This window comes from Delphinapterus leucas, chromosome 2 (assembly GCF_059928025.1).
Source record: "Delphinapterus leucas isolate spDelLeu-1000000601 "Yukka" chromosome 2, BTC_Dleu_Yukka2, whole genome shotgun sequence".
Taxonomy (NCBI): domain Eukaryota; kingdom Metazoa; phylum Chordata; class Mammalia; order Artiodactyla; family Monodontidae; genus Delphinapterus; species Delphinapterus leucas.
In genome coordinates this window covers 38,667,166-38,682,455 of record NC_143130.1, presented here as the reverse complement: position 1 = coordinate 38,682,455, position 15,290 = coordinate 38,667,166, and the positions used below count along the sequence as shown (strand labels likewise).

The window sequence follows — 15,290 nt, the reverse complement described above, 5'->3', positions numbered from 1 at the left end:
ATTGGACAAGTACTCCACAATGGGTGTAAGGGAGAGAGTGTTTGGAATATAGGAGATGTCTTAGAGCATCTATTAGTGTTACCATGCCCTGTGATTAAGATCAATGGAAAATCTAATCCAAGTAGGACTACTAATGGCTCAGACCCTTCAGGGTTCTTTACCCACCAGGTAGAGAATCATGACCAGCTGAGGTGTTTGCTAAAAGCAAAGGGCATATGGAATGCATAGTGGAGAATGTAGTTATAAAAACTAGCTATGAGCAGGTAACCAGGTACAGAAATGAGTATTTCTCCCTTATTTTGTTATGAATATATGTATGTGTGTGTGTGTATCATGTAACATAAGATGGATGTATTGACTTTATATCATAGTATTTAAGGGCTGTTTTAAGATTTTTTCCCCAGATCTGTTGAGATATAAATGATATATAACATTGTGTAAATTAGGTATGGTTAACTTTACATCACAGTATTTAAGATACGAGATATTAAGGAGAAGAGTAAATATTATTCAAGGAGTTTGCATCCTCTTCTGGGAAAAGGGTTAGTGTGTTTTCAGCTGTTCACAGGATAGTGGTATCATGTTAGGTGGACGTATGATCTTGTTATTGTCTTTGTTCTGAGATTAACTATCGTTTAAGGAGATGTGTATGGGTGCTGAGTCGACAAGGGATCGACTTGTGATGGTTAATTTCATGTATCAGTTAGGCTGGGCCACAGTGCCCAGGTATTTGGTCAAACATTGTTCTGGATGTTTCTGTGAGGGAGCTTTTGTATGAGATTCACAGTTAAATCAGTGGACTTTGAATAAATCAGATTGCCCTCCATACTGTGTGTGGGCCTCATCCAATCAGCTGAAGGCCTTATTAGAACAAAGTCTGACCTACACTGATCAAGAAGGAATTCTGCCAGCAGAAGAACTTTGGACTTGAGCTGTAACATCAGCTCTTCCCTGAGTCTCTAGCTTGCTGGCCCACCCTGAAGATTTTGGATTTGCCAGTCTCTATAATTTTGTGAGCCAGTTCCTTAAAATAAATCTCTATATGTATACGTACACATCCTATTGGTTCTATTTCTCTGGAGTACCTCGACTTACACAGATGCCTCTTAGACTATAGGGCAAGCTGGCACCCTCCTCACCTCTTGGACTTAGCATTCTCAAGTAGATAAATGGCTGGTGGCAGGGGGAGAGGGGAGGAAAGGGGAAGGGAGAGGTGCTTTAGAGTTACTTGATGGTATTCCTGCACAGCAGGATGTTTAAACACAAAGAAGAGGAGCCTTGTTTTCATATTCTCCAATCTGTCCCCCTAAGTCCAGGACCAACAAGGGGAGCCCATTTTCCCTGGGGCCAGCCCTAGGGAATGAGTCTCTGCTGCTTTCTCCATAAACGGACGATGTGCCTCTGCTGCTTAGCCCAAGTAGACCCCTCCCTCAGAGATCAGCTGGACCATCAACATCAGTTCTCAGATGGGGAAACTGAGGCCCATTAGGGGAAGGGACATACCCAGAGTCACACAGTTCATTACATTTAGAACTAAATTAATTACATATTAGAATAACAACCTGGTTCCTGGGTTCTCAATCTAGTGCTCTTGACCTGAACTTGCCATACTGCTCACCTATTTTATCTGTTTATTGTTTTCCTCAGAACAAGGCCCCTGGTCTGGAAAACACAAAGTGAGAAGGGAGCTAGTCCAGCCATTTTCACACAAAAGGCGAGTTTTTAAAAACATTCGAGAGATGGTTACTGATCTAAAGGGCTTTGCTGTCGCAGCAAGGTAAACATTTAGATTAACAGCATGGTAATAGGTTGTAATTCATAATCACAAGGTGGTTAATAAAAACTTGGGAACATAACCATGATGAGTGCTCTTAAAATGGTTATAAATCTAAACATTGTGTTTCCTTTTGTGTTCTAATTGCAGAGGTGTTCAAAATCATGTAGCAGCGTAAAGATTTAATGCCATTTAGTCTATCACCCGAAATACATGTGAGGCTATACTGACAGTTTAATTGGTGATTGAGGAAGTTTGGGGTTCTACCTTCTCTTCTCAAATATTTTCATGTATATTTCACCTTAAAGGTGAGGTCTAGGTAAGAGACTGTCTTGAGCATCTCAAGCTTCTAAGTTGTATAATTCTGGAGATTTTCTATCTTTCCTAATAGTGAACTGCTGAAATTCTAAGTTTACCAGACATTCTATGCTTGTGAGAGTTGTACTGAGTATTTTATCAAGCCAGGGTTAATGAGATCATGAAAATTTATTTATACAGGGTCCCATCTTAAAATAGGAAAGAAAGCTGGTAGAATCTGCAAGTAATTCTACCATTTAAAAATTGCTATTATAAAATGTTTTGAAATTTAGCATTATTATTTTATATATTTAGATTGAGAGATTCCCTTGTTGAGAAGTTTCATGCCTGTGAGAACTGTAGTGATGTATCCTTTTTCATTCCTGTTATTGGTTATTTATGCTTTTTCTCTTTTCTTCTTGATTAGTATTGCCAAGGGAGTATCAATTTATTGTTCTTTGTATAGACTCAGCTTTTGGCTTTGTTGATCCATTCAACTGTCCTTTTGCTCGTTATTTCATTAATTTCTGCTCTTACCTTTATTATTTCCTTTCTTCTCCTTTATTTCGGCTTTCCCAACTTCCCAAGATAAACACTCAGGTAATTGACCTTCTGCTTTTCTAACATATATATTAAAGCCATAAATTTTCTTCTAAGCCTAGTGTTAGCTGTATCCCACACATTGTCATATCATATATTTATTATCATTTAATTCAAAATATTTTACAATTTTCATTATGGTTTCCTCTTTGACACATGGATTATTTAGAGGTATATTACTTAATTTCCAAACATTTGGGGTTTTTAAAAGTTATATTTTGTTATTGATGTGTAGGTAATTGTACTGTGATCTTGGAACATATGCTGTGTAATTTCAAAACTTTGAAATTTTTTGAGACATAATTTTTGACCCAGCATCATATGGTCAATTTTGGTAGATGTTCCCATGTACACTTAAAAAGAGTAGTGCATTTATTAGGTAAAGTGTGTGTGTGCTTGTAATCATATCAACTTTATTAAGATCTTTCCACATCATTGCTTATCTTTTGTCCACTTTTTCTATCAGTTACTACTAGGAGAAGCATGTTAATATCCCTTACCATGAGGCAAAGCTGGGCTTTAGTCTTGTGAGTGCTAGTCTCTCTCTGGTTTTCCCTTAATTCCTAGAGCCACAGGGCCTCCAGATGAAAGCCTGGGGTGTTTACCTCAGGTGGTCCCCAACTGTTCGTTTCACCATAGCCTTTTGAGACTGCTGAAAGCTCTGTTTGGCTTCTCAGCTGCCCCTCCACAGTTTTCTGCTGGGATCCCACTGTCTCAGCTGCTGCCTTATAATTGACAAATGCCCTCAGGAGAAAAGTGGTGCCTCCAGCAGGCTCACCTCTCTGTGCTTCCCTGCTCTCCAGGATCTTGGCCCCCTCAGGTCGGCTGCCTGCATAGATCTCAGAGGACTTCAAATACGGTTTATTTCCCTTCGTATTTATCTAGTTTTTCTACTTTGACAGGAAGGTCAGCTGGCAACAAGCTAGTCTGCCATTGCTGGAAGTAGAAATCCTTTTTCAGAGAATTTTTATCTCTTAAAAATATATGCGAGGGACTTCCCTGGTGACGCAGTGGTTAAGACTGGAGTGCTCCCAATGCAGGGGGCCCGGGTTCCATCCCTGGTCAGGGAACTAGATCCCACATGCATGCCACAACTAAGAGTTTTCATGCCACAACTAAGGAGCCGGCGCAACCAAATAAATAATATAAATAAATACATAAAAATATATATGCGGATATAAAATTCAAAAAAATTAAGAGGAAACTGACCCCAGGCAGAAAGAAGTGCCTTCTTAATATCATTCAATTAAGAGCCTAAACCACAGGCATGGTAAACTGATAATATGTTCAGTGAGATTGTTCACTTTGTGTCCCTCCTCCCCAATTTTATTTATTATACAACCAACAGTAATAAAGAAAAGGAATTAATTATCCACAATCTCATTCTTCCAACACACCACTTTAAAAATTCTTATTCTGGGGGATGTACCCTTATGATATGTTCTTTGTGCATAAATTCTACCTATGATATCATAAACTATATATATATATGTATATATTTTTTCACTCAACATTACTTCATAAAGATATTCTATCAGTCATTACAGTCCTAATTTTAATAGCTATGTGCTTATGCTGAGTTACCTTACTTACTTTTTCAAAGCATTTATTTCCCATGCAAATTGGCTATATATCTACTTATTTGACAGAGGTCTTTATTTTTTAAATTGAGTGTATCATATGTACTTTAAAATGGCTTTCTTTTAAAATCCATGCTGTTTTATTTTCTAAGCTTTTATTATTATTTTTTCACACAGTTAAATCTATCAAATGTTTCCCTTGTAATTTCTTTGATTACGGAGAAATCCAACCGTAGCAGGCCCCTTGCATTTGCTGAGGATATATTTTTGAGTTCCCACATATCAGGAAAGTCTATGGTTATTGCACTAACGTACACTTAGTATAATAAGGAGGAGGCAGGTGCAGGAAGCATACAAGGATGGAGGCATGTTCTTGCCATCGAGAGGCTTGCCCTCTCCAGAGGGTGATAAGTGTTCCTTGCACATAGCTACTCGTGTTAATCCAACCGTGATGAGGGTTGAAACAGAGCCATCAAGAAAGGATCTGGAAGGACTTCCCTGGTGGTCCAGTGGTTAAGAATCCACCTTCCGGTGCAGGGGACGTGGGTTTGATCCCTGGTTGGGGAACTAAGATCCCACATCCCGCGGGGCAACTAAGCCCGCGTGCGGCAACTAGAAAGCCTGCATGCTGCAACGAAAGATCCTGCGTGCTGCACCTAAGACCTGGCGCAGCCAAATAAATGAATGAATGAATGAATAAATAAATAAATGCTAGAGTCTCAGTGATTAAAGGAAAGAAAGGAAAAGAAAGGATCTGGGAAACAGTGGGAAAAGTTGTTAGGGGAAAACAAGATAAGTGTTCTTCCTAACGGGTCCTTCATACTTGAGGGAATCAGGGAAGGCTTTGCTGAGAAGTTGAGTGAGTAGAAGTTGTCAATAGAGAAAGAACAGAAAGAATTCTAGGCAGAAGGAAAAGCACATGCCAAGATGTGGGAGCCTGTGAATGCACCAAGGAACATCCATCAGGGTCAAGAAACAGCAAGCAAGGCATGCTTCAAGTGCAGGGAATAGAGAAAAGATGTGGCAGAGGTTGCCAAGTGATAGGCTGAATCCTTTCTTACTTCTTTGCCCAGTCAAAATGCCTCTTCTCTAGGTACTGACATCAGCAAAGGATTGTCTGGAATGAGGTTTGACTGTGTCTAAGGACTTCTGAATTTTCATCCAGATCAGTCTAACTGGTGCAGAGCTTATGGAGAATGTTTTTGAAGGGAACTTTCCATCCCTATTCCAGACCGCCATCCCCTCCTCTCTGGAGAAAACTATTTCTATCATCTACTTTCTTTTGTAGTTTGGACTCAGTAAAAATAAATATTTATTGCTTAAGGTGGCACAGAGAGCCATGAATGTGTTCATCAGCCAGTTAATGAGAACTTCCAAATAACCCTTTATGGAGAGAACTGAAATTGAATTTTAACACGGATCAGTGTCTTCAAGATGCACGTGGCTGTTTCAAGACCTCGAATATCTGCATGTCTACACCATTATGCTGGATGGTGCGGATCATGTAGAAATCGTTCATTTCTGTTAATTATAGTTATGGACCCTAGGTTGCAAAAGTTAAATCAACACTGCATTTCTTAATTCGTGCTTCCTTCCTGTTATTACTGCACTACCTGTGTCTCCATTCTCCCCTCCTGGGTCCATGGCAGACATCACCAACTGATCTTGAGGACTTTCCAGTTGAGCCACAATATAGCCTCAGGGGCTTCACGACCTGACTCCCAAACATCACAATCAATAAATTGTGTGTGTTTGTGAGATGAAACCTATTTACTACCCAGCATCACCTCTGTATTTTCTTTATCTTTTCTGACACTGGATTTGCTTTGACCACAGATCTCCAGCTCTGTGATATTCATACGCTTTTTTTCCGGCTGCTGACCACATTTACAGTCTCATTTTCATCCTCATCCTTTAACAATGGAAGACTCTCCTAACATCCACATAACTGAAACATTGATGGCAAAATAGCCAGGTTGTGTATTTCTGTACCAGCAATGAATCACTGGCATAGCAGTCTTTCCTAAAACTGAGGAGAATGATTCTAAAAAAGAACTTGAAAACCCAGCCCCTTTCCCCTAGCTGTGGGATTCCCTGAAAGATTTTTAAGTGTAAATGATGATAAAGACATGGCCCTGAAATGGCCGCAACCTTCTGGCACAGGAAACTTTTCATTATAAAGCTTCCATTTGAGCTCATATCAGACTATTTATATTACAAAAATAGTTCATACGTGTTTATTGTAAAAATAGCCGCAAATATAAAGTAAAATGCAAAAGTCCCCTTACTCCTTTCCAATCCCCTGAGGGTAGTTACTGTTGAAAGATCTTTAAGACAGTCTTCTATGTATGTATAAATGTGTATGTATCTCTATGTGTAGTGATAATTTTTTTAACAAGTGTGAGATTATACCAGACATATTATTCTGAAATTTGCTTTATTTCCCCCATATGATGGATAACATGTATGTGTGTATAGATTCATATCCTTCCATGTCAATACTTATACTTCTACCCCATTCTTTTGGTAGCTGAATAATTTTTCATGTAAGGATGTACTCCAATTATCGAACTATTCTATAATTATTGGATTTCTACACTATTACAAATAGCGCTATAAAGACTGGCTTTATGTACGCTTGTGTAGATACTTATGTACTTATGTGGTTGTTTTCATAGGAGAGATAACCAGAAATGAAATTTCTGGATCTAAGGATATGTTAGAAGATTTTCTGAGAATATGCCCTTCGCTTTTACTAACATTGGATATTATCAGTCTTTGTGATTTTTGCCAAAAGAGCAATCTTTTAATTTTTTAAAAGACTTAAAAATTTTTTTTTGGCTGTGTTGGGTCTTCGTTGTGGCATGTGGGCTTTATCTTGTTGTGGCGAGCGTGTGCTACTCTTCGTTGCAGTGCACAGGCTTCTCATTGCGGTGGCTTTTCTTGTTGCAGAGCATGGGCTCTAGGTGCACAGGCTTCAGTAGTTGCAGCACGTGGGCTCAGTAGTTGCGGCACCCAGGCCCTAGAGTACTCAGGCTTCTGTAGTCGTGGTGCACAGGCTTAGTTGCTCCACGGCATGTGGGATCTTCCCGGACCAGGGATTGAACCTGTGTCTCCTGCATTGGCAGGTGGATTCTTAACCACTTTGCCACCAGGGAAGTCCCAAGAGCAATCTTTTAAAAAAATGTTTACATTTCCCTGATCATTAGCAAGTTAACCATTTCCCCACATATTTATTAGCCATTTATATTTCTTCTGTAAATTGCTTGTTTTTATGCTTTCCCCATTTTCTGAGGTTTTCTTTTTATTGATTTGAATGTGCTTGAATGTATTTAGTTTAGTGGATTTTGATTGTGGCTGCACGTTGGAATCACCCAGGGAACTTTTAAATAACAGGTCCCAACTTGAGAAATATTCTAATTCTAATGGGCTATGGTGAAGTCCAGGCTTCCTGGGTGAGTCTGATATGCAGTCAAGGTTGAGAGTCCTTGGTCCAGGGAGTACATGGTTTAGGTAGGATGGAGGTCAACATTACAGGAAACAAGTGATTAAGGAGCTGAGAGGCCAGGCTGTTAGGAGATTTGTGAATGTAGTTGCTTTAGCCTGCTTGGGCTGTCATAACAAAATACCATAGACTGGGTGGCTTAAACAATAGGAATTAATTTTCTCACAGTTCTGGAGTCTGAAGACTGAGATTTGGACTTCTGGAGGTTGAAGGTCTGGCAGGATTTGGCTTCTGGTGAGGGCCCTATTTCTGGCTTGCAGACAGCCACCTTCTTGTTGAGCCCTTACATGGCAGAGAGAAAGTGAGCTCTGGGGTATCTCTTCCTCTTCTTATTAAGAAAACTAATCCCATCGAGGGGTCCCACCCTCATGACTTCATCTAAACCTAATTACCTCCTAAATGTCCTACCTCCAAATACCAGTACATTAGGGTTTAGGGCTTCAGCATAGGACTTTTAAGGGCCACAAACATTCAGTCCATATAGTGGTGTCCTCTGTTTCATCACTCATGTCGTTATTTTGCATTTACTATCTTTTTATCTTGATGAGACTAGTTAAGGTTTGCTGTGTTAACCTTTCTGGTCTCTTATACAAAGCACAGGCTTCTCTGCTCTGTTCTCATCCCTTGTCCTGTATATTCACTTCACTTCAATTTGCTTCTCTTTCCACAGTCATGTCAAAGTCACAGGGTCAGAGGACAGCCAGTTTGTAGGGTCTCATTCTTCAGTGTTTACCCCCAAATTAGAATACATAATGCCATATCTGCTCATTGGAGATTAGTGGCTAAAATGCTTTTATATTGATTATTCTTAGTCACCCTCATTAGACCTATACAGTATCTAATTTTTTGGAAATCTTTGGGAGGCAGAGTCAGATAAGAGCAACCAGGTTTAGACTGGAGGTAGGTGCACATGTCCTGGAAGCACAGGAAATCCTCAAATCTGATTTTATAATTTGGCCAAGAGCAGCAAAGTAAAAGGAAAAGGCAATGTGGGGAAGTGGGATGCGCAGGAAATCAGGAGGATCATCCTCGACTGGCTCTGCTGCCAACTTTTTTCTGGCCTGACTTTTCCCATTGGTAATAGAAGGGGTTGGAGGGATTGCTGAGGTCTCTTCCAGCCCTATAAGCCTTTGGCCAGGAAAACAACACCCACTCTTAATCCTGCATTTTGAATTTAATTGTCCAGTGATAAAGACTACAATAACATTTCCATGGTTCTTTTTTAGAATGAAATCCTGCAGTCAGGAGGAAAGAATGAGGACAATAGTGTCTAAAGTTGTAGCTTCCACATCTTTACATCTGCCTGTGGTCTGAGCAATGCAATTCCAAACATTAACCATTTTGTAGAAGGCCGTTTTATCCCATAATGGTGTTTAAAGTGCAGAATAGTGGCTTTTAAATATGAATGTTAAAACATTTACAGTAAAAAAAAAAAAAAAATTTACAGTATGCACACGTAAGCTACCTTTTTAGAAAACTTAAAGGAAAGGAGAGTTCTGTGGTACCAAAATCTATTCCTGAATTTCCTGGAAGGCAGCGATGCTCACCACTAATGCTGCACTCTTCCTGAATTTCTTGCCTGTCTTCTTTCCTTCCACCAACATCTGAGCATCTTCCATGTGCCAGTAGGGTGACCAACCATCTCAGTTTGTCCTGGACGTTCTTGGTTTTAGCACCAGAAGTCCTGTGTCCCACGAACTCCTTAGTTCTTAAGTAAATGGGGACACTCTCAAGGCACTGAGTATAAAGTGGTAAGCAAACAAACAAACAAGCAAACAAAAAACCAAGCAATTATAATAGTTCATATATCCCAGTTATTATTTTAAAGATAAAATGTACATGAATGAGAGAACTCATCCTTCTCTATATCATATAGTTTTCCATAGAGAGCTCCTAAATTTTACTTCAAATGCAAGTCTCCAGACTGCCGAAAGATGGTTCTATTGTATTTGACTATGGTAAAACTAAAACACTGAGAATTATGACATAATGACTAACAAAATGTGAAGTTGTCTCAGTGAACCGAAATGGCTAGTTTCCTTACAAACTCAACATCAATTCAAGACTGTTAGTGACTTACAGCCAACTTTAAATCCTTCTTTCATCTTTTTCCTCAGTACACAGTATATAAACAATTGGAAATGTCTATACAAAGTGTTACCTTATAAAGAACTTTTACTGGAGTATGATAGATACACACATGTTCTATCTGTGCGGCTTGATGATTTTCACACGGTGAACGCACTGGGGTAAACCATTTTAAAGCACTGGCACCTATACCATCTCATTTAACTTTCACATCCACACTGGAGGTAGGCAACCCAGATATTATTATTTCCAGTTCACAGCGGAGCAAAATGAAGCTCAGGCGGATTAAATGGCTTGTGCAGGATCCCTCAGCCAGTAAGAGGCACAGCTGGGATTTGAACCCTGGTCTTCTGGCTCTCAATGCCAACCCCCTTGTCTGTGTTATCTATGGCAGAGTAATATATAAACTGAAGAAAGAATGAAAGAGAGGGAAGATTGAGAGATCTTACTAAGTCACATTTCTGGGTGGTAGGACGCCAAGGAGGATCACTCTTCTTATTTGCTTTCAGCAAAGAAAAAATTTTGGATGTTCAGCACAATTGGACTTAACATTAAGACCTCTTTCATTAAATCTCACCATTTTCTGTAAACAGTAATTTGTCCTCAAATGTTCCCAGGGTGGAATAGACACAGAAACAAACACATACCGAGTCCCTCTTCAGTGTGAAGACTGTAGGGGACAATTTGGTTAAGAATGCACGGGGTCTTCCTTTGAGGACTTTGAAATGTGCAGGCAAGATAATACACAAATGGCTGCATTTCAAGAGCAGTGAGAGGCCAGAAAAGAGGAAGAAATTACTTCCAGAGAACACCATCCAGGCAGCCCTCAAGAGCTGGGCTAGCGTGTGAGCGGGGCCTGAAGGGCATTCAGTCTGAGAAGATAGGGGAATAGTGGTTCAGGTGACTTGAGGAGAAGAAAGCAAAGGACATTTGTTATGAAACGGTGACTGTCAGTTTAGCAGGGGAGCTGGGCTGAAGGAAGACCATGCCTTGGTTTTCCAGCACATCCGACTGCTTTGCCTAGCTCTCGGGCTAGAGCTGTCCCCACACACACCTTTGTTTATGCAATCTACCTTCTCCCAAGAAGCAACCTGAGGGAATCATGGAATTATATATCTGGCAGTTTGAGAACAGAGGTAAACAAAGGGCAGACACAGCCTGAGGTCGCAGAGTGAGCTGGTAAGAACATCACAAATTCATAAAGGGAAGGGTTGCAGCTGCAAATGCCTACAGGGAGGAGGTAGGTGCTTGCTCGGGCTCCAACATTCTCCCTCTAAGATGCTCTTCCTGACCATAGTGGCGGATCTGGTGCACGAGTGAGTCCTTCCATGCGGCCTGATAAACCTACAAGGGTGTGCCTCTCAGGGACCCAAGGTCACCTCCAAACAGCCAATGTCACGGGCAAACAGACTTCCTCCCCTGGCTTACTGTGTCCTAAAACGGTTGCTGATTCTGGCTGTCTTTAGAAGATCACAACCTTTTTGGACTAAATTTGAGGGCATTAGTACAGGTAAGAATTTAAACAGCCATGCATGCAAGGGAGGTGACAATGTACGTGTCTACTAGGCAATGTGCATTTTGTTTTAAAAACAGAAACTAATATAGAACTCAGAGTTCAGTAAAGTGGTCCATCATAAAATGTTAACAAGTCTAAGTTTTAGCAGAATCAGAAACCAGATGCTGATAGCTTGTGTCTGTGCTCACAATAGAAAATAAGCTTCATGGGAGCATGGCGTTGACTACCTGGTTCCCTGCTGTATCCCCAATGCCTAGAATAGTCCTGCTTAGTTATCGCTTGAATTACTGAGTAAGTATAAGTAGTAGAAATGATCCTGGGGGCTCTTGTCCTCTCCTGACTCCTGAGACTGGCCAGAAGTGTTCAGTTAGATTGGAACACATCCTCTTACCCTCTGCTCCTGTTTTTTTTTAACATCTTTATTGGAGTATAATTGCTTTACAATGTTGTGTTAGTCTCTGCTGTATAGCAAAGTGAGTCAGCTCTATGCATACATATATCCCCATATCCCCTCCCGCTTGAGCCTCCCTCCCACCCTCCCTATCCCACCCCTCTAGGTGGTCACAAAGCACCGTCTGCTCCTGTTTTAACTCAGTGGTTCACAGGCTTTTCCATGAGAAAACTGGTGTTTTAGCGACAGAAAGAAGCATGTACACACATAGATGCTCAATCACTCGCTTCTCTCTCAGAAATGTTTCAGAGACTGGTGACACTCAAGTCACTCTGCTTAGAGGTTTACATCAGATTCTGCTGCTCAGCGGGGGAAGCCTGGTGGGGATTCCTGTTCGCAGTGGCTGCAGTGAGAGAGCCTGACTCCCATGGTGACAAAAGCAGACCGAACCCTCAATAGCCAGCAGTTCTGTGCCCAAGTACTGGGCATCCAGACGCTCATTCATGCCTCGTGCCAGCCAGTTCCTCAGATTGGTCTCGCCAGGCCCGAGAAGTTCTCTGCTCCCTATTTAAAAATAGTCCAAAAAAAAAATACACTTCTCATTAGGTTTATTTTTCTTTCATATCATCCTGCAATTTGAGTTAGCACACAGAGCACAGAATAATTAAATGTGGAGTCAGACCGTGCCTGATGGTTAACCCTGTTGCTCTGAATCATCACCCCTCAATTCAGCTAACAGACCTTCCTCAGATGAAGGATTCACCGGGGAGGGCTGAGACAGGAAGCCTGGAGAGGCGTGGGTCTGATTGGAGCTTCACAATCAAAGCTCTTTCCTCCTCCACCACTCTCTCCTCTTGTTGGGACTCTCTTAAAGCAATCATGTCTTCTATGAAAGGCAAGGCCTGTCTGGACACGAAGCAGCCATGGAAGGTCCTCCATGCAAGGCTTCCCGTAGACAATTTGGCCAAATTCATGAATTAAGTTGAAAATTTGATCCTGCTTGCTGCCAAGCAGGGCTAGTTAATTTCTGTAGAGACTGATGAACAGTAAGCACACTTTTCACATTATTTCATCAACAATTAATTCACTAAGCTCAGATTCATTAGTTTCCTGGCATTCACCATCCTAAACAGTGTTGCAAGGTATTTGTGGAGGGAGCCCCGCTATTTTAAGCCTCCTGGAGAACACCTGAGGCTGAGCTGCCTCCTTGCAGGTGATTTCACCCTCACCTGCAGAGGATTCATTAAGGATTGTTTTGCAGCCCCGGGAGGCCGGCCTCAGTGGTGCTTCATTTCTTCCTGAGATGTTCTGGAACTTTGTGGCCTCCCTGGCAGGGAAAAGCCATGCTCTTGGCCTCATATTAATTGCTGCTTCACTATTGAGCTTCACAGATGCCCCAGGGTGCTCCCAAGGACAGGAATCTGGAAGGGATGGAGCTCCAGCCCAGTTGGGTTCAGGGCTTCAGGTTAGTCTCTTCAACCCCACTTGTCCTTCTCAGATTCTCTCCATACCAGAGGCACTGTGTTCTAGAGCAAAAGGTTCCCAAGTCAGAGCCATTCATCAGTCAGTAGGCACCCGAGGCAATCATGGGTGCAGTCAGGGAAGACTTCCTGGAGGAAGAAAAATATAACTACTTCACAAGAATGTAAGCTTAATAGGGACCCTATCTGTTTTGTTACAACTATATACCCAGCTCCTAGCACAGGTCCTGACATATAGTAGATGCTCAGTAATTATGAGAGACAGGGAGAAGGGGATGGAGGGAAAGAGGAAAGGAGGAAGGACAGAAAGAAAGAAGGAAACATAATGACTAAGCTGAAAACTGAGATGACTATGAGCTACCCCCAGATAGGAGAAACGGGGTGGAGAAGGCAGTCAAAGCCATGCGGTACAGTTGTACAGGCTACGCACTGCACATTTCTGAAGGCACCATTTACATCTGCATACATAGATCTAGAACTATGCAGTATGCAACCTGCATTACTACAGACAGCATGCCTAGCAACAGAGGGATAAAGAGAGAGTGTTTTAGGCTGAGGGCACATCATGCAAATACCTGGAAGTAAACAAGGAAAAGGAGGAGTGTTGAGTAACTAAAGAAGCTCAGATTAGCTAGAAATCTCCTTGAGGGTGGAGAATGTATTTTCTACTTCTCAGTGCCCTCCGTATGGTACCTCACACATAGTGGCAGGTGAGGAATGGTCCCTGAATTGAAGTAAGCCTCGGCTTTCCTGTCAGTACAAGGCAATGGGCACCCAGGACTCCATGCCGATGTCAAGCCTTACGGCCATGCCTAGCACCATAAGCAAGGTGCTCACTCCATCAGGGCCCCCACAGATGGGAGAAGAGATTTATATCACTTCCAGGCACTGTGCTATGACCCTAGCAGGAGAAAGAGGACTTCCAAAGGTTCCAGCTTTCCCCATTTCCTCTGAGAACAGAGACTTTTAGGTAATTGGCAGAGTTTATTTTCACTGTACTATCTCAGAATGTCAGAGCCATAAAGGGCTGTAGAAATTGTCTTGTCCAGTCCCCATTTTACTCTTGAGACTGTGACTGGGAGAGTGAAAGAAAATCACCTGGAGCCACCCAGCTAGTTGGCTTCAACCTTGTCCTTTGGAAGTTTCCCGCACATCAAAAGTCCTCAGGTGGGACTTCCCTGGCAGTCCGGCGGTTAAGACTCTGCACTTCCACTGCAGGGGGCATGGGTTCGATCCCTGGTCGGGGAACTAAAATCCCACATGCTGTGTGGTGCGGCCAAACAAAAAAACAGTCCTCAGCCAACATTCCTCCCCTCCATTACCTACCTGACAGTAAGCAAGGTATAGTCAGCAGTCCTAGTCAGCCTTGAGTCTAAGCCAAAGTGATGAGCCCTAAGTGATGCTCTGTGGTTCCATCCTACTCGTGTAGCCCCCGTAGAACCTTTTCCTGCCAGCCTCTTGACCTCAAAGAATATATGCACTGCAGGTTGCCTGGATGGGCATAGGAGAAAATAAGATGAAAATGTTTGGAAAGAGTCACTTCCCACACCCTCCACCGTCCCAAGGAAGCTACAAGTTGTGTGTCTGCATGGGACAGGAACTTTGCCTGCAAACCTGGCTTGATGACAGTGGGCGTCCTCATTCAGGCTGAGGAGGAACCATAGGAGCCCTGCAAGGACATGCTTCCACAAGCCAGCCACGGGCTCACACACAGGGCGGTGGTCAGGTTGGTTCACCTGGCTGGGCTCCACCCTTGTGACAAGGAAAGGCCAAGGAGAAGCCCGACCAGAGAGAGATTCTGGCTCTCATTCTTGGCAGTGGCCATACACATGACATTATCTCTGTTGATGTATTTCCTTTTCTGTCTCTGCATAGTAAACTTGCGGCTAAAGTAGGCTTTGGCCCACAGGGCAGGCAAGTCAGAGCCCTTGAAGGCAGCCTCCTTCAGAGGCCCTGACTTGCTTGGACCCTGCATCACCCAGGAGAAACCATTCCCATTTCATCCTCCTGTGTTCTTTTCCCTGGGACAATTCTGTTCATTACAGCTTCTCCATTTCC

General features: G+C 42.2%; 1 protein-coding gene and 1 long non-coding RNA gene across 2 annotated transcripts in view; one reads left to right on the top strand and one right to left on the bottom strand.

The window, feature by feature from the left end:
• SH3GL3 (SH3 domain containing GRB2 like 3, endophilin A3) overlaps positions 1 to 15,290 on the top strand; it is a 285,754-nt gene that overhangs the window by 47,984 nt on the left and 222,480 nt on the right. The gene's annotated exons all lie outside the window — the stretch shown is intronic.
• On the bottom strand, positions 11,920 to 14,857 carry LOC149749991 (uncharacterized). Its single transcript, XR_016391982.1, has 3 exons — positions 14,559 to 14,857; positions 12,981 to 13,361; positions 11,920 to 12,315 (listed from the first exon to the last, which is right to left on the bottom strand). It is a non-coding gene; the product is annotated as an uncharacterized LOC149749991 (long non-coding RNA).